Source organism: Cryptomeria japonica, chromosome 4 (genome assembly GCF_030272615.1).
Source record: "Cryptomeria japonica chromosome 4, Sugi_1.0, whole genome shotgun sequence".
Lineage (NCBI taxonomy): Eukaryota > Viridiplantae > Streptophyta > Pinopsida > Cupressales > Cupressaceae > Cryptomeria > Cryptomeria japonica.
Genome location: NC_081408.1, coordinates 624,847,588 through 624,873,299, shown reverse-complemented (window position 1 = coordinate 624,873,299; position 25,712 = coordinate 624,847,588). Strand labels below are relative to the sequence as shown.

The following is a 25,712-nucleotide window of genomic DNA, read 5'->3' as shown; positions in this document are numbered from 1 at the left end:
AACCCGAGGTTTCGAAGTTCCTTTCCTTTGCCTTCTTCTCTTCCTTGGAACCCCGAGGTTCCAAAGTTCCTTTCCTCTCCCTTCTTCTCTTCCCCGGAACTCCAGAACCCCAAGGTTCGGAGGTTCCTTTCTTAGTCTTTCCAACTTCGATAACCTATCCTTCTGAAGTCTTCCCATCTTCCTTTCGGCTTGCAACACTTCTAGATGGTGTGATCAACACTCAAGGTTTTTAATGCTCCAACAACCCTTGCAACCAGTTTTCTATATAAGGTTGTTAGGCCTCATTGTAAAGGGTTCTCTCCTTGTTGGCTTGAGCTATTCTATGCTCTTTCACTTCTCTTAAAGACTTGTATTTATCTTGCATTTCTGCAACTGTAAGTTTGGCCATTGGCCTTTGAAAAAATTGAAATTATCATTCTTGCCTTCCTTCAACTTATGCATGCTATGTATGTTCCCTTACCTTCATCATAGGTGTATGTTTTGTGGCTCTTCTCTCATATATGTTGTGTTAATTTATTTCTAAGTGTGACTTGTGAGAAATCTTCTCCCCTTTGACATTTAGCAAGTTCTAACCTCCATACATGCATTGGGGTCATTCATGCAACTGAAGTTTGTGCATCTCTTGGGTATTTCGATTGATTCTTTGTGTCATCTCTGGGTGGGGAGAGAAACATCTCTTATCTTGGTGCATCACCTCCTTTCATTTTAAGCATTTCTCTCTTCCCTTTTCCTCTGCAAGCTGTTAGGATAGGTTTAGAAGTAAGATTTGGAGTGTTAAGTTGGTTCAACACTTGCACTTGGATTGAGAAGGAAGCCGACCTTCTCCGGAGATTCAACCCCTTTGCGCAAGGTCCCACACTTCGGGGTTGTTTCCATGTTTCACAAGGTCGTTGAGTTGATAGCTCAGCAAGGGTGCAAGCTTTTTGATAACAATAACCCCTCCAAACTTTGATGGGTCTGATAAATCACAGCCCATGCTTGGTTGCAGAACCTAAACAATTATTTTACCCTTAGCCCCATGACCGAAGAGGATGCAATCCATTTTGTCATCTTACACTTAGAAGGCTTAGCCCATGAGTGGTGGCACCATGGGATCCTCACCCAAGGGTAACAAGTTGTAGTCTCCTATGAAGAATTCTTACAGAAATTGATTAAAAGATTTGACAGAAAACATCCCCAAAAAGATTTCAAAGACCCGACTCAGCTAAAACAGCAAGGGACAATGGATGAATACATCACTGATTTCCAAAGAACTGCAGTTAGAGTTGCAGGAGTTGATGAAGATAGGCTAACCTATCTATTTGTCGAAGGGTTGAAAGAATCATTGTGGGGGATAGTGGGTGCCCTCAATCCAATAACCTTAGATGATGCCATTGAAAAATCCTTAAGGCTAGAAACATCATCCCTAAATATCAACGCCCCAAATGATCATACAAATATTTTCCACAAGAAGGATAATCACTGTAAGATCTTCATAAACAAAGATGAGCTTAGGAAAAAGAATTTATATTTTAAACGTCAAGAACCTTGGGAACGAGGGCACAATTGCCATATGGGCAGCTCAAACAAAAAAAAAGTCATGCTGTAGATGTAAGGAAAGATGGGAACCAAGCCATAAATGTAAGAGCCAAGTACATCAAAAAGAAGTCACTTCCGAGGAAGAGAGTGAAGAGAACCCTATCAAAAGGGTTAAGTACGATGAGTGGGTCACTCTAGCCACTATCACTCAAACTCCCAAACATCGCCTATTCCGCATTAAGAGTACCCTTAAAGGGCAGAAAGTTATCACCTTGGTAGATAGTGGAGCCTCCCACAATTTTATAATTGAGAAACTAGTAGCAAAAAGGAAGTTGAAAATTGAATATTTCAATGGATTTACAGTAGCAACTGCAACAGGAGCTATGATACAATGCACAAAAATTGTCCCCCAACTAGAAATGCTTTTAGGACAGCATCCCATTAAGGAGGACTTCTATGTAGTACCATTAAATGCTGACATAATATTGGGCATTCCTTGGATATACTCCTTGGGATGTTTTATGGTCGAGCTTGTTGGGTGAAAATTTTGTAAACTGGGGAAGTTCACAAAATTGTGGTTTCAACCACAGTGTATGAGTTTGAACATCTCCTAATTGTAAGGGAAGGCTCCCCCTTTGCTTACTACTCTGTCTATTTGAAACACAAATTTAACTATGAATCCTATTCTAAACTTGGGCGGTACATCATCCTATTCTCTCTTTAGAATAGATGTTATTCTCTCCTCTTTTTTCAGGAAAGAATTTACAATGCGGAGCAATAATGATTAATAAAACTTCAAAGTTACAAGGAAATAACTTATAGTATGTGAATGAAAATACAAATAAAGAAGCAAAGTTTCTGTGAAGGATCAAAGTCCTTTGTTGCTTCTCTGGGATGAGAAAACGGTGTTCAAGCTCAAAGTCTTGTAATCACTATTATCCTATCAACCTTTTACAAATACTTATGTAACCCACGGTATTTACCAAGATAACAAAGAAAAAGCACAAAATCTCTATCTTGATATCCTATTACAATTTTGATAATCTTTTCTTGAAAATAATAAAATGAAGCTCAAAGTCTTCAAATCACCACCTCCTTACCAAAATAACAAAGCAAAGCACAAAGACTTTGAAATGTTATCCTATTACAATTTTGCTAACTTTTCCTTAAAATAACAAGATGAAGCTCAAAGTCTTCAAAGCGTTACCTCTTGCACTAATTACTAATTCTATTAAACAAGAGCTGAAATGTAACACAAAGTTTTTACAAACCAACACTTATTCTACTCTTTAATATTTTCTCAACACAATGCTTTTACTTGATCACAATAATATTTTATCGCAAGAATGACATAAGATCGCTTTCACCATAAATCGCAATGAATCCAACACAAAGTCTGAATGCCAAAGGTGTCTTCTTATTTGATCAAATTTGTAAAACAATAATATGAACTCAAAGTTTCACTTTTTCTCTTCACTTCGGCAGAGTTTCGTTGCATAAGATTAAAGATTAAAATTACAATAAGCAACGTCATATATATAGGTGAGGTGCTATGAGCTAATCTAGGAAAGCTATGACTAAATCAAAGAAGAGTCGTATTTGACTTAGAACTCGTGCATGTTCTAGATGCGAAAATTTGAATACAAAATGACACTTAAGGCGTCGAATTCTTATTACAAAAATGCAACTACAGCTCTAAAAAATATGAAAAATACTAAGTGTCACTAGACACTCCATTATGATCTTGCTTCATGAATTCCTCGAATTTCTACAAAACTACCTTCATTTGTTCTTCATTAGGTCCCTTGGTGTGGCTTGTGATAACCTTGACCCAAGTGATGGAATCTCTGAGGCTCATGTAGCATTTCTTGTGCTTCTTCAGAAGAGAAGCCAAATCATCCAAATTGATTTGAATTTCTATCAATTTATCAATTGAAGATAATGAGAAAACTTCTTTGTCCACATCTTCCCCAATAAGTAAGTTGAACCCTTTGACAATAACATCTTCATGAAGAGGCTCTTGATTTTCGTCAGAATGTACAAGGAAGTGTTGACATCTTTTCAATGATATCCTTTCCTTTGTCATTACATTACCTTTGAGCTTTTCTCATATCTTTGACAAGCATTTCCAGGATATTCATTTGATGTTCCAATACCTCCCTTTGTTCAACATACATATTCCTTGAAGGGAGTACTCCATTATCAACCGGAACATCTAATTGAAAATCTTCTAACTTCAACCATGAGTTGAAGTTCTTCTCATATGTCCCTAGCTCATTTGAGAATAGATCCAAAGTTTTATCTATCTCAAACTTTACATCTTCTAGATTATTATTTAGGGTAGCCGTAGAACATAATAGATGCGTACCTTGGCTCAATATTTTATCCATCCATTAACCAACTAACCTTCCCCGTGAATTAACCTATTCAGCTTGCTTGATGATTTGTTCATCGACTGATGAAGTGACTGGTTCAATTACCTCTGACTATAGTGTTATCTTGATCAAGATATCAGTAAGTCGCTCCACCTGTTTCTTCAATTTATCCTTCTTGTTCTTCTCTTCATTATAACTTGTCACAAGAATGTCAAAAGATGCTTGAGTGACTTCCACTATTCCTTCATGTGTCTACTTACCCAAATCAATTATGTTGATAACAAAATCTATAGGCTGAACTTTATCCAAATCTATATCCGGGGGAGGAATTGTCATTTCTACATACTTGTTCTTTGACTTATCCGCCTTTACCCTAGATAAGGTCTTGGCCTTTTTAGTACCCTTGGGTTTATAGGGATCAACTGACTGAAGTCGAATTCATTTGGGGAGATGGCTTGTTTTTTCCTTTTAGGGGTATTAGAAACTAACCAAGGTGGCAAAGGTGTATCATCTTCTACTTGAGTGGCCAATACTTGAGATACAAGTTATTGATTTTGTATAGTAGTGGTCACAATAGCATGAGTATAAGTCACAACGAAAGGTGGATTTTCAATAGTTGAAACCTTAGGAGGAAGTTCAATTTTTGAAATAAACTTATCAAAATCATCCAGCATAGAAGAAGAAACTTCAAACAAGTTAGGAAGGAACACATTTTCAATGTTGTCATGCAGGGTGTCGAGAGCTAACTCACTAGTTGTTGTTGAGGGAATGGTGTGGATTACTACACTAGGAGCCTCAGATGTATATGAAAAGGTAGAACCAAAAGGAGCAGGGGTAGAGACTGGTATTAAAGGAGGAATTGTACCTATGACATCATGTGAAGGAGTGGTTTCTTGTGTCCTATCGGATTGAGAAGTACTAGGAATTTATAGTAATTCTTCCTCATCATATTCTTCCTCTTGTTCTTTTTCTAGCTCTTCTTCTCCTACTTGTTCAATCTCTTCCTCATACAACTCTTCTTCAGCTTCATCCTATGTTTGAGTGTCCTAGGCTGAAGAATCCCCTTGACTCTTATCCTTCCCTTTTCCAATTGTGAATTTGAATTTTAGAGCTTTTGGAGCAATGGGATATTTTTAGTTTTTAGTTCACAAGTTTTCCCAACTGGACTTACAGTGTCATCCTGAGATCCTGTTTGGAAAGGTTTTAATTGATTTCTCTTTGAGTTAGCCATACATTGGTATTAGCAAGAATGCTTTGAAATCTGGTCCTTATTGAAGTATTTTCCTTTTGGGACCACTGAATAAGAGGCAAAGGTGAACCGGCAACCTTATTCTTCTCATATGTAGGATCTAAAATGTCCCCATCATCTTTGAGATCCTCATGGTTATCAGCAAGATTCAAGTTCTCAATTTGCTCTAGAGTAAGGCGACAGTAATCAAGCCTTCTGATAGCCTCCTTTGTTCTACAATCAATTCAAATGTCCTCTACCCGATGAACATGAGTGTAGCTTTTCTTTAGTTTGTTCTTCATACCTCGATAATCAAAGTGTGTCCTGGCCTTGAAGAACCTCATTGTCACTCTTCTCATTTCTTCATCCATGGCTAGGGCCTTGTAGATAGAATTGACTGAATATCTCCCAATGGTGAGAGAAAACTTGAAACCAGTCTTGTGCAAACCACATTCATGTTCATGCACTGCTACCATCTGACGAGCTAACTCTATGAGTACAATTTTGTCCGATGGGTATCTAGGAAGCATTAAAGGCTCGCCATCAAAACATCCTATTATGAAATATGTAAAGGTAGGGAATTGTAGAAATATGCACCCATATTGATTTACCACATTCCAGGCTTCATCTGATACTCTCTTCTTTTGAAGATCTTTATCAAACATACACATATACTGAGCAAAGAAAACATCATTGACCCTCCTGAAATGTTGTAAATTGTTCTTGAGAGTCAAATATGTCAAATATTGATAAACAAGAACTTGACTCCTATCTCCTCTGGTTGACAACCTTGGAAAATGCCTCATCGAGGCGGCTGCATATACTAGATATGAAGTCATATAGAACTTCAAAGTGGTAGGAACTTTAGTCAACTGCTCACACAAAGAATCACCTATCTGTTTGCCCCAATAGATCTTCTTCTTATTTTGCCGGATAATATGAATGTATTGATACATCCACTTATGGTAGGTATCCAAAACAGGAAGTCCTTTTACTCTATTGAGGAGAGTAATCAAATCATTTACTTCTTCAATGAAGTCACTTTAGTGAATAGTCTTAGGCCATCTTGCAATTGTAGGCCTTGGGGTCTTCAACCAGTTCTCATTGATGTTCCTTCTGTATTTATTTAAATTGTTGTCATAGTATGTCAATGCTGATTGCATGTCAATATTGGCATATTGATCTATATGTGGACACTTGAAAATAGTATCAAAGAAATCCTCATCCAATTTGATGAGTCTTCTTTCCCTCTACATCTTTGACACTGGATCATATGGTAGGTATTTGAAACAAGAAGTCCTTTTACTCTACTAAGGAGAGTAATCAAATCATTTACTTCTTCAATGAAGTCACTTTGGTGAACAGTCTTAGGCTATCTTGCAATTGTAGGCCTTGGGGTCTTCAACCAGTTCTCATTGATGTTCCTTCTACATTTATCTAAATTGTTATCATAGTATGTCAATGTTGATTGAATGTCAATATTGGCATATTGATCTATATGTGGACACTTGAAAATGGTGTCAAAGAAATCTTCATCCAATTTGATGAGAGTCTTCTTTCCCTCTACATCTTTGACTAACCTGCTCAGTGGATCATATCGGTTAGCTAATGCTAACACAAACTAGGGATTCTTTGCTAACATGGGTGTAATGGTGAAAAAGGGTGAATGATGGAGAGATCGAGAGGAAAGCTTTTCTTCCCTCCAAGGAGAGATGAAAGTTTCACTACGGATTTCCCTTCAAACACCTTATTCACATTACATTTAAAAGAGGGGGAATTCACTAGATCCGATCTCTTAGGACAGAAATTGAATACTAAATGAATTGATAATGGGATAGAAATGATAAGCTAACCCCTCTTTTAGAATGGAAAATGATTGAATTATGTTAAGTGTAAAAGTAGCAAAGAACTGATTATAACTCGAGATAGAAGCGTGAGATGAAGTTGTGCACCTGGATCTGGCTATAATATGTCAAGACAAAGCTGCCCTACGAATTTGAGGAAAAGTTGTCGGGACCGTGCCGAAAGTGTCCACAGTCCTCCGAAAAATCCACGAAACAAAAAGGGTTTTTCCGACTCTGCAAATGGAGTCTGAATCTGCAAACACAGTTGCGCACCTGCAACCTACACAAAAAAGAGAGGAAAAGGGGTTGAGATTGGCGGTTTGCCTTCAGGGCAAACCCCAGTTTTAGAATTGACCAAATGATATAAGAAAGTACTTGCAAGTAAATGTAAATGAAAGACTGAAATGTAAGTCACCTCAAGTGTAAGAACCCTTACTAACTTTGCCCTTAAATCATTGATTTCTACCCTTGGGAATTTTGTCAAACACTTGTCTTGCAAAGTCTGTACTTGCTGTTATGAGTTTTCTGTTTGTATTGTTTGGGTCTTGTACACTGCAATTAATGTTTTGAATGCCTCTAACCATGAAAGATTGACTAACAATGTCATAGAAATGATATGCCAATTGATTTTGATGCATATAAGTAACTAAAAATAACAACTACAGCTGCTTGACAAATCATCAAACACTTGGCATGCAAACTAGAAATTATGTGGCAGCAGCATAATGAAGTTTTTATTAGTTATTCTCACACCAAATAGTTACAAAGGTATAACATGTAATTTCCAAAACTTATGACAGCAAAATTAGAGAACCTGATATGTAAAATGCTTGCTGCAAATGATGGTCTCCACTCTTCAATGGACTGCCAATTAAACACGTTCCTGTTGTAGCTACGAATAATTTGACAATTAAATGCCTGATTTCTTAGTATTGTAGCACGTCACTATTCATGCCACTGTAGCGTTTCACTATTCACGGATTACTGTAGCGCGAGTACTGTAGCGTCTACTGTAGCGCGGTTACTGTAGCGTCTACTGTAGCGCAGGTACTGTAGCAGCAATTGTATCTTGAAATGATTGCTTCAATTCTGATTTTTAATGGCTGCCAAATGAAACTGTAGGTCTGCAATTGATATATATTCGAAAATCTGCATGCCCTAGATGTCTTCCCTTCTTTTTAAAGCCCAAATAGAACTCCAGAATGAAGCTCTCCTGAAATGCCAAATTCAATGGATATTTCACCACCTCAAATGGTTGCAACACTGAAGAATTGTCGCTCTCCAATGGTTGACTGAATCAGAAACCCTTGGCTTCTTCTCCCAAGTTCATAACAAACAAATATCAATTCTCTGGATGGATGATATAAAATGAGCTCTTAAGTCCCTTTTTATTCTTTCTTATGAGAGCTCGAACACTTTCTTGGCCAATGTGGGATTAAAGACATATTCACACATTATAATATTAAAGTGACTTTATTATTATAAAGTTACTTTATAACTTTATAATAACATTAAAATATTTAAATAAATCACTTAAGTCACTTTTAATTAAATTAATTAAATATAAAGTCGCCTTTTTTTATTTTATTTTATTTAATGACTTAATAAGAAATTAATTTAATCAATTTCTCCTTATTTCTCCACTTAGCCTTCGGAGAATGTAAAGGCTAAGAACTCCACTGAGATGCTAAAAAGGTGGGGACATTACAGTCCGCCCTTCCTGAAATTGCTTGTCCTCAAGCAACTTCAACTCCGGATGCTGCAAAATCTCCTCATTCTCCCAAGTAGCATCCTCTACTGGCAAATCCTTCCACTTCACCAAATATTCCCGGATGGTACGTCTCCTCAAGTTCCTTTCTCTGAAATCAATGATAGCCTCTGGTATCAAAACAAGTTTTCCCTCATCATCCAGGGGTGGTAGTACTGTAGAAGGCACAATATGATGTCCTAGCGCCTCCTTGAGGCGTGACACATGAAAAACGTTGTGTACCTTGCTCTCTGCCGGTAAATCTAACTCATAAGCCACCTATCCCACTTTCCTGATAATCCTAAATGGACCATAGTATCGTGGCTTAAGTTTCTCGGCACCACTCTTCTTGAGAGTGGATTGACGGTAAGGCTGCAACATAAGATACACCATATCTCCAACCTCAAAAGTCCGCTCAGTCCTCTTCTGATCTGCATACTGCTTCTGCTGATTCTGTGCCTTAGTTATATTATCCTTGAGAGTCTTAACAATGTCTTGACTCTCCTGTAACAAATCACCTGCACTGGGCACTCTACTGTCACTCAAAAGCAGATCCATAAAATTGGGTGCCTCATACCCATACAGGGCCATAAAGGGTGACATCTGAATAGACATGTGATAAGTGGTATTGTAGCAACACTCACAGAGATAAATCCACTTTACCCATGCCTTTTGTTGCCCTGCTATATAATTTCTGAGATATCCCTCCACCCATTTGTTCACTATCTCCATCTGACCATCTGTCTGAGGGTGGTAGCTAGTACTCGGAGTGAGCTCTGTCGCACACAACCTGAATAGCTCCTGCCAAAAGTGACTCATAAACCTGTTGTCCCTGTCACTCACAATGCTCCGAGGTAAGCCATGTAATCTGAATATCTCCTTGAAGAACAACTCTGCCACCTGCGTAGCAGTGTATGTAGCAGTGATAGGAAAAAAGTGTGCAAACTTCGTAAGGCGATCCACAACAACATATATGCAGTCCCTGCCTTGGGCTCTAGGCAGTCCTGTGATGAAGTCCATAGACAAACACTCCCACTTCCTATCAGGAATCGGAATTGGCTGAAGTAAACCGGCTGGATAGGAGTGTTCTTGCTTATTCTATTGGCAGGTGGGACACTCCCTAACATACTGAAGTACCTCTGCTTTGAGCCCTTTCCATGTGAAGCGCTCTCCAATCTGCCGGTATGTCTTGTAGAAACCAGGATGTCCTGCCATAGGTGAATCATGAAAAGATTTCAGAACCATCCTCCTCACTGCTGATCCTGGAACCAAAAATATTCGCCCTTTGTAAATGATGAGCTCATTCACAAGGGTGTATCTGCTGTCCTGAATAGTCCCATCTATGAATCCAGCTGCCCAAGTATCCTTTGCATACTCTGCAAGGATCAAGTGTCTCCAATCCTCCGATATGTCTGTCAATAAGCTCAAATGGGGCCGACGTGATAAGGCATCAGCAACTACATTCTATGTCCCTTTAAAATATGTAACGTCAAAGTCATAGGACTGTAACTTGCTCACCCACTTCTGCTGCCTATCATTGAGATCTCGCTGCCCCAAAAAGTATTTTAGGCTATTATGGTCGGTTTTGATAGAAAATTTGCTACCTACCTAATATTGCTTGAATTTAGCCAAAGCATGCATAATAGCTAACATCTCCTTATCATAAATGCTGAAACTTCACTCTGGCCCTCTCAATTTCCTGCTCTCATAAGCAATAGGGTGCTTCTCCTGCATAAGCACCGCTCCAATGCCCTCCCCGGAAGCATCACAGTGTAGCTCAAAAGGTTTGCTGAAATCTGGTAATGCTAACACTGGACAAGAAGTCATCAACTCCTTAAACTTCTCAAAACACTCCTGTGCCTCAGGAGTCCACAAGAAAGCTCCCTTTCTCATCAAATCTGTCAAGGGTGTTGCATGCCTAGAATATCCATCCACAAACCTCCTGTAGAAACCACATAATCGCAGAAAGCCCCTCAACTGTGTAAGGTTCACCGGTGAAGGCCACTCCACAATGGCACGAATCTTTTCAGGATCCATGCGTATGCCCTCTGCACTGATGATGTGACCCAAGTACAACAACTCTGTCATGCCCAAATCACACTTCGACTCCTTTGCATACAAGGACTCTCTGCCCAATATATCCAACACCGTGTCAAGGTGAACCAAGTGCTCCTCCCAAGATCTACTGTACACCAAGATATCATCGAAGAAGACAAGAACAAATTTCCTCAACTGAGGATGGAAAACTCGATTCATTGTTGCCTGAAAAGTAGCAGGTGCGTTAGTTAGCCCAAATGGCATAACTACAAACTCAAAATGGCCACAATGACATCTAAAGGCTGTCTTCTCAATGTCCTGCTCTCTAACTCTAATCTGGTGATAACCTGATCTCAAATTTATCTTCGAGAAGAAGCAAGCTCCATGAAGCTCATCTATCAACTCATCGATCCTAGGAATGGGGTACCTGTTTTTAATTGTCTTCCTATTAAGCACCCTGTAATCAATGCACATCCTCAATGTCCCATCCTTCTTCTTCACTAAGATCACTGAAGAAGCGAAAGGAGACTTACTTGGTCTAATGTGGCCCATAGCAAGTAACTCCTTTACGGTTTTCTCAATTTCATCCTTCAACCTCTTCGGATGCCTGTAAGGTGCAATCATGATGGGTTTAGCCCCCTCCTCTAACTCAATGATGTGCTCAATACCCCTGTCTGGTGGTCTACCTGGTAGAATGTCACTGAACACCTTAGAGTGTTTAACTCTAAGCTCCTGAATATCAGGAGGATATTCAATCTTCTGCTGTCCCTCCTGTGATGACATCAACATGCACTCTGCTGCCCACTCTACCTGATCATGTCGAATCAATCTAGCCATCCTCCGGAAAGAAACCATCCTGAGATCACTGTCCCTGATTGCCTTAAGAATATGTGTCTTCCCATTCACTTTAAATCTCATCTCCATCTCCTTGAGGTTAAGAGTGAACTCCCCAATATCATACAACCCACTCATCCCAAGGACTATATCTGTATCTCCCATAGGCACAACATAGAAATCTGCCTTAAAGTCATAATTATTAACTTTCAATGGGAGTTCAGTGATCTTACGATCACATTTGAGGACATAGCCATCAGCTACCCTCACTCTAATTCCCCCAAACTCCTCTGTTTGTATGCCACGCTTCTCCACCATCTTAGCATCAATGAAATTATGAGTGGCACCTATATCAACCAAAGTTATGACTTGCTGTCCAGCAAGCACTCCTCTCATCCGGAATGACCCTTCCTGCCTAATACTTGTGAGACAAGCTTCCCTAAGTTGCCCATCTCCTTCCCCATCCTTGGACTCCATTTTAGACAAGTTTTCAGCCTTGTCTTCCTCTTTTTCACCATCTATTTCCTCTATATCAAACTGCTGGTCTGAATTATCTGATTCTGATTCCTCATAGTATGCCCACATAACTCTGTTAGCTTTGCCCTTTAGTCTAAGAGGACAATCATGGTTTGCATCATAGGGTCCCTTACAGTAGAAACATAATTTTTTTTTCCTCAAATCATTTAATGTTTCCCTGTCAAAAGGTGCTGGAGTTTTATCTTTAGAATCATTTTTAAAATCAGTCCTCTCTAGTTTTTTATAAAATGGTTTGTTATCCTTACTAGAAGATGCTCCTTTGGACTGAAATTTGTTTGTTGGGACTGCATGTTCCATACTTCTTGCCTTTTTCATAGCTTCCTGTAAAGAAATAGGATCAAATGCCTTTATCCAACCTCTCAGTGGTTCGGATAGGCCCTCAATGAAAAGAACTATCAATCTACGCTCTGAAATGTTTGGCACCATGACTGCCAACCGCTGAAATTCACCAATGAAATACTCCAAGTTGCCTGTTTGTTTCAGTTGTGCTAAGTCCCGGAAGTAAACCTCTGGATCTTTCTTGTCAAATCTTTCAACCAACCTTTCCACGAAGTCCTGGTACTCTGTCACCTGATTATGCTGAAGTGTTACCATACCATGGTACCACCAATCATGTGCTACTCCCTCCAAATGCAAAGTGGCGTATTTGATAGCTTCAATCTCTGTCATTGGCCTCAGTGCCAAAAATGTGTCAAGCTTATGAATCCAAGCTTGAGCTGTCATCTTACCACTCCCATCAAATGTAGGCATAGTAAGCTTGCCTGTAACTCTATTTAGCTCACTATTTTGACCTCTAGGCCTCCTATCCTGTCTGAGTGACCTGTAATTCTCTCTCCTCTGATTAACAAATCTCTCGAATGTCATCCTCTCTCGCACCTGTGGAGTTAATAAATCTCATTCGTCATTCGCAGCCATGAGGATATCTGCGAACATCTCCTCTCCTGGTTCTCCTGTAGGTGCTACCTCAAGCTCATCTCTAATGAAGGTAGGACGTGTAGGCCTGTCTGCTGTCCTAGAATGAGTCCTATGAGCTCTAGGTGACCCCACTGCACTCCTGTTATCCCCTTGCTCCTGATTTTGTCTGCCTTGTGGGTTCATGCGCTCAATCATGGTGGTGAGTGCCTGCAAGGCCTGAGCCATCTGTTGCTGTCCTGTAGCCATTACTCTGAAAAATTCCCTTGTTTCTTGCTCCTCATTCCTATCGCCTCTGGGTGGGCTACCCCCTTGCCTGTCACCCATGGTGCCCGGCTGCCTGTCAAATTCTTGTTCCCTGTCAAACAAAGCTCGCCTGCGAGTGTAATATTTGTGAGAGCCAACCTCAGGCGGCTGCATGTGATTGCTAAACCCTCAGGATGGCAGGATTTAGCTCTGATACCAATGTAAGAACCCTTACTAACTTTGCCCTTAAATCATTGATTTCTACCCTTGGGAATTTTGTCAAACACTTGTCTTGCAAAGTCTGTACTTGCTGTTATGAGTTTTCTGTTTGTATTGTTTGGGTTTTGTACACTGCAATTAATGTTTTGAATGCCTCTAACCATAAAAGATTGACTAACAATGTCATAGAAATGATATGCCAATTGATTTTGATGCATATAAGTAACTAAAAATAACAACTACAGCTGCTTGACAAATCATCAAACACTTGGCATGCAAACTAGAAATTATGTGGCAGCAGCATAATGAAGTTTTTATTAGTTATTCTCACACCAAATAGTTACAAAGGTATAACATGTAATTTCCAAAACTTATGACAGCAAAATTAGAGAACCTGATATGTAAAATGCTTGCTGCAAATGATGGTCTCCACTCTTCAATGGACTGCCAATTAAACACGTTCCTGCTGTAGCTACGAATAATTTGCCAATTAAATGCCTGATTTCTTAGTACTGTAGCACGTCACTATTCACGCACTGTAGCGTTTCACTATTCACGGATTACTGTAGCGTGAGCACTGTAGCGTCTACTGTAGCGCGGTTACTGTAGCGTCTACTGTAGCGCGGGTACTGTAGCAGCAATTGTATCTTGAAATGATTGCTTCAATTCTGATTTTTAATGGCTGCCAAATGAAACTGTAGGTCTGCAATTGATATATATTCGAAAATCTGCATGCCCTAGATGTCTTCCCTTCTTTTTAAAGCCCAAATAGAACTCCAGAATGAAGCTCTCCTGAAATGCCAAATTCAGTGGATATTTCACCGCCTCAAATGGTTGCAACACTGAAGAATTGTCGCTCTCCAATGGCTGACTGAATCAGAAACCCGTGGCTTCTTCTCCCAAGTTCATAACAAACAAATATCAATTCTCTGGATGGATGATATAAAATGAGTTCTTAAGTCCCTTTTTATTCTTTCTTATGAGAGCTCGAACACTTTCTTGGCCAATGTGGGATTAAAGACATATTCACACATTATAATATTAAAGTGACTTTATTATTATAAAGTTACTTTATAACTTTATAATAACATTAAAATATTTAAATAAATCACTTAAGTCACTTTTAATTAAATTAATTAAATATAAAGTCACCTTTTTTTATTTTATTTTATTTAATGACTTAATAAGAAATTAATTTAATCCATTTCTCCTTATTTCTCCACTTAGCCTTCGGAGAATGTAAAGGCTAAGAACTCCACTGAGATGCTAAAAAGGTGGGGACATTACATCAAGGGAGGTTGTAGATAGAATGGAGATAGATTTGCTTGTATTGAATTGAATGTTGAAAGGGATATCCTCTTCAATGGTTGAATCCTTGACTTGAATGCAACACCTAGTCTTGAAGGGAGACTTGAGAATGCTCAATGCTAGAAAGGAATGCTTGAATGCGTGATTGATGAAAACTTCCAACTTCCGACTTATGCAAATGGGAAGGTGAATGCGACTTATATACTCGTAAATTAGGGTTAATTGACTGATTTTCCATCACAAGCCGACACAGGGAAGGTTTTTCCCGCTCAATGCAAAGTCCAATGCATAGATAGGACAAAGGGGGGCCTAGGGCAAGGACAAGGGCGCCATGACCCTGTCCTAAGAGGACAGGGGCACCATGCCCCTGTCTTGCCCTTGTCTCGAGACAGGAAGAAGGTTCAGGCAGTGCTGAGGGCAGAACAAGACAGTTTCCGGGGGTTGAGCAAGTCTCGGGTCTCTGATCAGGCTTAGGGATTTGAATCGCCAACGTGAAGACCCTAATGTGGTCACAAATTGCAAAGGTCGCAATTTCATGACACTAGAATGGGGAAAGCCGCAGCCAAATGAATGCCACTATTAATGGTTGCCTCCATTTTGTAGTATTGTGGCAGCTCTTTGACTCTTTTCAATAAATCTTCAAGATCTGCATGTCCTATCTCCGTGTCTCTAATGTTATCAATGTTAGAAGACATGGAAGAAAGTGAGAAGACCGGGTGAGGGTCTTGTTTCTTGAACTTCATTCCTTTCTTACTCGGCGATGGCTCCGTCATTTGAGTATGATTGCAACTGTAATAGAAGATCATCACCACATTTAAGCACATTAGAATATCCTTATTAGGATCCTCAAAATCCCAATTGATAGAACAAAATGCCTCATTGAGTGCAAATGTGCATTTGCAACTCTAATCTGCAAGTGTGTGTATCTGATGTAAATTGGATTTATAAGTCCGATTTATACCAACAATTGGTGAAAGAGATAACAAAATGCATATCGGACTTATAAGTCCAATTGACACTTGGGAAGGACAAAAACATCAAATGGTGTATATCGGGCTTATAAGTCCAATATACACTATTAAAAAGAACAAAGGAAAGAAAAAAATTGTGTTTGGTGAGGATCGAGGTTATACCCTTGACATGCACCATGGGAAGGGATCATGGTGTATGTCAGGGTTATAACCCCGACATGCACCATGTGCAAGCACTTAGGAAAAACTTAGCATAAAAACAATGTGCCAACGGTGTAGGGTGGAGCCATGGCCCCAATATGCATTATAGGGAAGTAAATTGGTGCATGGCAGGGTTGTAGCTCTGTCATACACCAAAAGGGAAAAAGCTTCGATCAATGGTGCATGGTGAGGTTATACCCCCATCATGCACCATTAAAAGCACTTTGGAAAAAAACGCTACACAATATTAAAATGGTGTATGTCGGGGATATGGCCCCGACATGCACCATGTGCTATGGCTTCGGTGTATGTCGAGGTCATACACCCAACATGCACCAAAAACTGGACTTCACAAAAGTAACACCATGGAAACGATGTAGGGCGGGGATGTGACCCCAACACGCACCATAAGGTGAGACTAAGGTAAAAACAATCATGTTGGATTTGATACCACGGTATCCACCATGCTTAAACATGGTGTATGTCGAGATGACAAGCCTAGCATCCACTCCAAACTAAGCACTGCATAAAGGTAAAGATAATGGTGTGTGTGCGAGGGTAACACCCGCCATACACCAATGGAAAAGAACACAGTGTATGTCGTGTATTATCCCCAAGACACACCATAATCGAGATCTTCACAAGAAAACAAAGAGAAATTGACAGGGAAAATACCTAAGAGAGCTCGATCCGCTGAAAAACCAAAACCACAATGCCCTCTATCAAAAACAGAAATAAGGGCAAAAAGAATCAGATAAAAAGGGAATTACAAAGGGAGAAAACAAAACAAACTCAAACTCATTAAAAATAAATGCAAGTTCGTGCAACCTAAACGATGTATTTTGGACCCATGAGTCCAATTTGCATCATGTACATAGCAAGGGTGTAATTCAGACTTATGGGTTCGAAATACACCAAGCTTGACCAAGCAAGTGCAATATCGGGTTTAAAATCCGATTCACACTTAAGAACACAAAGATGGTGGAAAATTGGACTTAAAGTCCGATTTTGCACCAAAAGATCAAAAACTTATTCTAAGTTAAATTTTCAAATTTAACTAATAAAACAAGAATTTGAAAATGGACAAGGTATCCAAAGACTAACAAGGCGACCCAAATGCCTCAAAAAACAAACACTTAGAGAAATAAGAACGAATTCAAAAAGAAATTAGTAAAAATTTGAAGGAGGTTATCTTGTTTTCACTTGAAACAAAAACAAGGATAACAGACCTACCAAACTCAACAATTTGTTTCCAAGACGAGGGACAAGAAGTTACATTACAGGGGTTACCTAACGGATCCCCAAAGGTAGTCTCTTGCAAAAGAATGGAAAAAATGTCTAGAAAGGGGTAGGGAGAATGGGCAGCTCAATGTTTGATCCTTGATAAGTCTATCCCACAAGGCAAAGTCACACACATTGATGTACAGCCTATCCTTAAGAAGCATAAAAGAGTTTTTGATTATATTCCTCCTGGGTTACCCCCCAAAAGAGGATTCAAACACATTATAGAGTTGGAAAAAGGAGCACAACCTATAATCACCACTCCTTATAGGCATCCACAAAAATTTAAGGAGATAGAAAAATCTATAAATGAACTACTAGAGATGGGCCACATTCAACCAAGCTCAAGCCCAATCGCATCATCAATAGTACTTGTTAAAAAGGAGGATGGTAGGATGAGGATGTGTATAGATTATCGAGCATTGAACAAGAAGACTATCAAGAACCGATATTCTATCCCTAGAGTGGATGAGCTTATTGATGAGCTCCATGCGGCCAAGTACTTTTCCGAGATTGATTTACAGTCAGGTTATCACCGAATAAGGATGAGGGAGGACACCAAGGTTATTACAAAACATATAAACACATGAATGAAAAATACTCTTGGAAGGGACTTAAGAAGCATATACTAAAACATGTCCACAAGTGTATGACATGCCAAAAGAACAAAGTTGAGCAAACACACCCAGCAGACCTACTCCAACCTCTACCAATACCAAATCAAAAGTGGGAAAGTATCTCCATGGACTTTATAGTAGGCCTTCTTAAAGTCCAAGGGAAAGATCGTATATATGTGTTAGTGGACCAACTAACCAAGTATGCACACTTCATGGCCATATCCACAAAATACAAGGCACCCCAAGTAGCCGGAATATTCTTCAAGGAAGTATTCAAATTACATGGACTACCAAGAAACAATGTTAGCAACAAAGATAGCAGATTTCTTAGCCTTTTTTGGCAAGAACTCTTCCATTAGGCAGGAACTGACTGTTGATGTTTTTGGATAGCTTCGAGAGGTATTAACCGAAAGAATCCACAAGTTAAGTCGGCCTAATGAAGGAAAAATTTAAGTTATTATTGTTGAGCCGGCTTAAGTGAAAATAGCACCTAACTCACTCCTGGTCTGTATAAATAGAAGAGAAACTCTTCTCATTTGAAAGCATTCAATCATATTCACTGGAAGACCAAGAAGAAGATTCGCCATTCTGCACAAAGATTCGCTATTATCCTCAGAAGTTTGCTACTGGGTTAAATTACTATACTCTGCCTATCAGGGAATAATTCTTGAGTGCTGCTTTTGCACAATTGTACTTGGATCATCATTAGAAAAAAATTTGCTGGATTTTTTTCTCCCTTGAGTAAAAGGGTTTTCCCAGGATAAAAAATATTATGTTCATTGTTCTACATCTTCTTACTATTTATATCTAATCTTAAAAAAAACACTGACTTGACACCTAGCACTAGGTACCACCCTCAAACAGATGGAAAGATTGAGATTGTTAACAAATGGCTTGAAGGCTATTTGAGAAACTATGTCATTGGCCAACAGATGCTTGGATTAAGCGGTTACACATGGGTGAACACTGTTACAATACTACTCACCACATGTTGATAGGGATGAGTCCATTTAAGGCCCTATACGGTTATGAGGCAACCTCTTTTGGGAGTTTAATTCTACCAAAAAGTTGAGTGCCCGAAGCTCGAGTTTTCATACAGCAAAGCATAGATATCATCAACACTCTTAAAAACAATCTTCCTGTTGACGGGAATAATCATTATGTTATGTTGTTATATTATGTTTATGTTGTCGTCGGTAATAATGAGTTACGGCCGTCAGTTAGTTAGCCGACGGGTAGGTAGTTGGAGTCGCGACGGTTGTGTCGCACCCCTTCGGCTGTCATATATTGTACCACCTCCGGGTGTTGGAGGACATGTAATATGTACACAGATATAATATGAACATCCTTTGACATTAATGGAAAGATTATTCTGGTACTTCTTTTGTATTTGCATTGTGCATTACTGTTCGATTTCTGTATTCTTCCTGTTTACCCAGTGAGGTAAACATTTGGCGCCGTTGCCGAAATTATTTCGGGAGGGACGAGAATATACCACATGGCACAGGGATAATGGGACAACCATTGCCCGAGGGGACGAGCAGTAAACCTGACGAGGATCACCAAGAACTGTTCGAAGGAGAACGAGCACTCACAAAAGATTTCTCTTGCATCCTTCAAGCGGCCATCGAAACACACGTACGGAGGGAAGCCACCATTGAGGCTGTTCCAGAGGATGCTGTGTGGAGCGCGCTTGGTGTAAGCCTGGCGGTGAATCGGTTAATGAGCAATTTGCCTAACCTTCTGGCTCAAGCATTTTTGGCTCTTCAAAACCGCAGAGAAGACACCTACCGTGAGAACCGACGACAGCAAATCTTACGAGAATTTCATGAGCGCCAGGATGACGGACGTAGGGAAGACCGACGAAGGACAAATAATCCTTAAATTGTGAAGGGAGAGAAATAAAGAACACTGTTAGAAGCAGAAGAATTATGTTGATTGTATACAAAAGAATGAATTAATAAAGACGTGTTGTGTTTTGGTTTATGTGTTGTGAAACATGAAATTGTACCACAATTAATGCCCAATTTATTGAATAAAGATAGAAATAAGAAATTAGAAACCGACGAGTGGGAGGCTGCGCAGAAGGCTTTGACGAAGGCTGAGGCAACTTGCCGAAGGACGACCTACCGAAGGGTTGCCCGAAGGGAACCAAGGAGGTGTCACGGAAGGTGCAGAAGCCGAGGGGAATTTCTACACGTTGCCAGACTACGGTAGAGCGAGAAGCCTCGAAGAGTTTCTGGAGGAAACTAGGTTACAGAGAGAACTAGTTGAAGAGACTCGAGATCGGTTCAAAAACTTATCTCTCACGCCACAGAGGGAGGATCACCGAAGGGAGCCGGGCACGAGTGACGGCGAAGGGGGAGCTAACCGCACGGTAGTCACTCTCACGCAACAAAGGGAGGATCACCGAAGGGAGCCGGGCACGGGTGACGGCGAAGGGGAAGCTAACCGCACGGTAGGTACAAGGCAAAACACCGTACCTTTGGTCACCACCACAAGAGACATCAGCGGCATCGGAGGGAGCAGCGCCGGAGGGCAGACACGGCCACAACCACCTCCAAGTGGACGACTTCCATCAATGGCGACCAAACAGAAGTTGCCCAAATTCAACGGGGATAGCAAGGATGATCCCGCACGGCATTGCCGTACCTACGAAACCATCTGGACAGCCAACAGGGTGACTGACCAGGATGAATGGATGAAGCAGTTCCCCGCCACACTGAGAAGAGTGGCTATTGACTGGTATTCAGACTTGGATAAAACGGGGTAACTACGTGGGATGAATTGAAGAAAGCATTCGAGAAGGAATTTCGGCTTCTCCGAGATGATAATGAGATAGTCTCGGAAATCTATGGAACAAAGCAAGGAAAGAAGGAGACCATACGGGCATATGGCCGCCGGCTAAAGGAATTAGTCGGAAAGATGGAAAGCCAACCGGCTGATGGCTTAAAGAAGCGGTGGTTTGTCGAAGGTCTGAACCCTAAGCTACGACGAAAGATGAAAATCGTGCCTCCGACATCCTACGATGATGCATACAACCGGGCCATGGACTTGGAAAGTGAAAATAAGACGGCCAAAAAGAAGAAGAATAGATCTTCGTCATCCTCTGAAGATGATACGTCGGAAGAAGAGAGTAGCAGTGATGAGAAGCCGAAGAAGAAAGTCACAGCCCTTGAGAAGGATATGGAACGGATGTTAAAAGAGTTTAAGACAATGAAGGGGACCACAAGCAAGGATGATGAACTGTGGTGCACGAATTGTAAGGAGAGCGGCCACACAAAGGGTGCCTGTCCCAAGAAGGCAATCTGTGACATCTGCCAGATCATGGGACATTCTACAAAGGAATGCCCATACAATCTGAAGGCACGTAACCAGCAAGTTCTCTTTGCACATATGCAGCCCTCCACATCGGATTCAAACAATAATGCATCTTCCGGAGGCTACCGAGGAAACCGACGAGGCGGACGGGGGAATAATAATAATTCCACTAGAAACAGGGTCCAATACGATGCGAAGGGACGCCCGATGATTCAATGTAGAGCTTGCAATCAATGGGGTCATTACGCACGAGAGTGTAATAACAATGACACCGCTCAAAAGCTATGTCGGTGGCGTGGCCCCGGTGACCATGAAGATACCGATTGTCCGAAGTCTAGCGTAGGGGCCAATCTGATTGATATCGAAGACAACACACGGGGTAAAGAAGCCATCCTTGCTCTTACTCGAGGGCAGGCAAAGGAAGCCCGATACCCCCATCCCTGCACGGAGAAGCAGAGAATGACGGAGGCAAGGGAGGAAATAGAAAGGGCCATGAAAGCCCAACGGGGAGAGACACACGACTCATCTGGACCCTACTGCACAGACGCGGAGAGGAACATTGTACGGCAGATGCTCCAAATGGAGGTACCTGTGAAACTGGAAGACCTCCTACACACCATACCGCAATTGGAGACAGTGTTGTTGGGCACAAAGGTTGATAAACCCAAACCGAGAGACATGGACGCTCCCATACTAGGAAGCTCGGCAACAAATCCAGTTGTACTTACCGTCAACAATGGCCGACACCCAGCCGTGGTGGAGATGGGCATCCTGGGCACCATCCTAACAGATACTATAGAAGACGGCGGTTCCGGAGTAAATGTCCTTTCGAAGGACACATGGAAGAAGCTAGGAAAGCCCACTCTGTGGCCACCTACATTTAATCTGCTAGGTGCAGACCAACACGGGATTAAACCCCTCGGCATGTTGATGGCACAGCAAGTCACCGTGGGTGCACAACCTTTTGTACTCGACTTCGTGGTCATTCCATTGAAACAGAAAGGGTATGACGCCATACTTGGAAGAGGATGGTTGGTGGCAGCGAACGCAAACCACAACTGGAAACGAAATACACTCTCGATGGAGAGCGGAGGCAAGAAATTCACTATTGATCTCCGGACGCAGTTGGTGGGCGAGGAACTTGCCTCTTCCTCGGGATCTGAATCCGAGAGGGAAAATGACCCACGAGACGAAGGGACAGAGAGGATGGACCCAGATGCCGAAGGCATATTAAAAATCGGAGGTTGCTGTTCGGAGGATGACACAGATTCACTAAATGGATTGTTCCATTGGCAGCAGGAGGACTATGAGATGTTCTCACCCTCCTGTAACGTATTAAGCGTCGAAGGAGAGGAGCCAGATCAATATCCTCCAGAATACAGAGAATATTGGAAGGGAGACGCCCCAAACCCTGGCGACGTAAATAATCCGAAGAGTGTCGGCAACGATTGGAACCCTGTGTGGAAGGCCGCAGCCTTCAAAATCTCTATTATCCTTCTTCTTATGTACGGGAAGGAGACCGTGGTCCCTATAGAATTTGTGGTTCCAGGTCTTCGGATGGCCATGGAAAATAAACTTGCCACCAATAGGTTTAAATTGAAACCCTATCACACGAAGCGCGCAGGGGACCCGAGAGGCCGGACGAACACCCGAGAGCCCGAAGGGGGACCCAAGAGGATGGAAGGGGACCTAAGAGGCCGGGCAAGCGACTTGAGAGGCACAGGACAAAAGCAGGAGACTTTTGGGCGAGGAAAACCGAGAAGGATGAAGGGCGATCCCAGAGACAGGGGACCCGAGCCGAAGACTCTTTAGACAACTTACCAAAAAAAAAAAAAGAGAAAAAAAATCGCACGGTCGTACGACAGCGATCTTAAGGGACACAAAAAAAAAAAAAAAAGAGAGAGAGAGAAAAAGGCCACCGTACGGTGGGCCCACCGAAGGTGGCATCACCGTACAATGGACCCACCGTGCGGTGGAGCCACCATGCGGTGGGACCACCGACGATGGAGCCACCGTGCGGTGGAACCACCGACGGTGGAACCACCGACGGTGGAACCACCGTGTGGTGGAACCACTGACGGTGGCACCACCGTGCGGTGGGAGCCACCGAAGGCCACAAAAAATATAAAGCGCCGCATGAAGACACCGCCGCGCAAGGTTAAAACGCCGCACAACACCGAACACCGCTGCACAGCAAGGGATAGAGGAGGAGGAAGACGCACCGCACGGCCCGACCACACACCGCACGGCCCGATCAACACGCACAGCAAGGGTTACGCACACCAACGCGCAACAGCCGCAAAAGGGAAAAGAAAAAAAAAGAGACCAAGCCCGCACAATCCACACAGCCACGTAAGGGCAAAACGACCGCCACAGGTAGACCAAGCAGCCGCACGATTGGAGGTGCTAGTGCTGTTGTTGACCGTACAGGGAGGTTGTATGGCCGGGGTGCCATCAGGGACATTACAGTGCCTATAAACTAAAAAAAAAAAAACGACGACGGATTGAAAAATGATTCGATGACATCTGGAGCCTGGACACTGAAAATATTGGAGTGTAGAAGAAGGGTTTTGACATCATAAAATATCACAGAAATGATACGCGCCATGGACTTTCGTGGGGTTCTGAAGGTTGTAAATTGGTGTTGATGGCGGGGGCACTGCCCCTCGACCCCACCCTGTACTGCGACAAGGAGCGCACCTGGGGCGCTGCCCCAGGACCCTGCGAGGGGCGCTGCCCCTCGACCCCGCGGCGGGCGTTGGCCCCAGACCCCCAGTTTATTTTGAGCTACAGAAGACCACGGGAAGTGTTGTGGTTGTCCGTATTGTGAGGAAGAAGCCCGCAGCTAAGCATTGGCGGGGAAGCCATAAGTCGTAGAGGGAGACAGATTTGGAGGTTGGGAACAAACAGAGTTCGAGGGAAGGCATTGCAGGTCTGACACCAAGGAGTTATTCAGTTCAGTTTTTAGCCTTTGGGGAGTGTGATGGAGGATTTGAGGTGTCTCCTAGCATTTGTGCCAGCGGATTGTGGCCACCTCCAGGCATGACTAGTACGCTTTGAGGAACTCGGAGTATGTCTTGGTTGGACGTGAGGTTGCCTTGGTGGATGCACAGAGGGCTCGGGAGGAGCTGACCACCAAGTTGGAGGCAATAGTCGCGTGAGACTTAGTTCAGCGTATCTGTGTACATATTACATGTCCTCCAACACCCGGAGGTGGTACAATATATGACAGCCGAAGGGGTGCGACACAACCGTCGCGACTCCAACTACCTACCCGTCGGCTAACTAACTGACCGCCGTAACTCATTATTACCGACGACAACATAAACATAATATAACAACATAACATAATGATTATTCCCGTCAACACTTCCAACAGAAGATCTATGCTAATTGAAATCGCAGCGAACAAACATTTGAAATCCGAGATTTGGTCTTCCTAAGACTTCAATCATATAAGCTATCTTCAATCAAGAATTATCGAGCAGAAAAGATCAAGCTCTGATTTTATGGACCATACAAGATCACAAGGAAGATTGGAGAGGTAGCCTACGAGATAGAATTGCCTGAAAGCGGTACAATCCACAATGTCTTTCATGTATCACAACTAAAGAAGGTTCTTGGGCAACAAATTACTCCTTGTGAAGAATTGCCTCCACTAGATGATGAGGGTGAGCTAATCCTAGAACCAAAAAGGGTCCTCAACATGAGGGAAAATCAATTGAGAAATAAGGTCATCCCAAAATACTTGATTAAGTGGAAATGTCTCCTTGAAGAAGATGCAACATGGGAGCGAGCAGAAATCTTTGATCACCCAAACCTTAAATTGCTTGAGGACAAGCAATATTAGGGAAGAGCAGACTGTAATATCCCTTCATTAATACTTAATCAGCTAATAATGTTTTTATATTACTTTTTGCATATATTATTAATATTAAATCATATTATTTATGACTAAGTCATTACCGTCAAATATTATAAGAATAGTCATTGTCGTTCATATTTATAATTGTTCACTACCGTCACAATCAGGTAACTGGTCGTTACCATTAGCAAACACAAGGGAGTCATTCCATTATGAAAAGGCACGAGGGGGATAACAAATCAGATTATTATTAAAAGGTACGTTCTACATAAGACATACCCCCTTGATATGTCCAAACCCTTCAGGAGCATATAAGATGGAATCCACTATCATTCCAGGACACATGGAAAGAGAAAAGGATTAATTTCCAGAAGGAATATATATTGGTTGCTCAATAAAGCATTCTGAAAGTGCAGCCTGGTACGTTGAGCCTACCTTTATTGTTACAATATAAAATTACTGTTTTCTTTTTTTATTTATAGATAGATGTAATTATCAGATCAAGGATTAAGAACATAAAGCAAATAATATATTTTCCTTAAGAAATCTGATTATTTCATTAGAAGTATCAGCAGTAGATATCGTAATTCATATATTTCTAGTCTAATCTCTTCATTCCTGCTAATGCCTATGGGGGATGGACTATATTTG

General features: G+C 41.5%; 1 protein-coding gene across 7 annotated transcripts in view; it reads right to left on the bottom strand.

Moving 5' to 3' along the window:
• The window catches only part of LOC131079056 (uncharacterized), a 261,018-nt gene that overhangs the window by 195,741 nt on the left and 39,565 nt on the right, over nucleotides 1-25,712 (bottom strand). Inside the window, exon 1 of one of the 7 annotated variants that reach the window (XM_058016944.2) lies at nucleotides 7,074-7,221. The exons of the other annotated variants lie outside the window; for them this stretch is intronic. The gene's annotated coding sequence lies outside the window, so the exon portion shown is untranslated. Of the gene's footprint in view, nucleotides 1-7,073; nucleotides 7,222-25,712 lie in introns of those variants that run through there. 7 annotated transcript variants of the gene reach the window in all.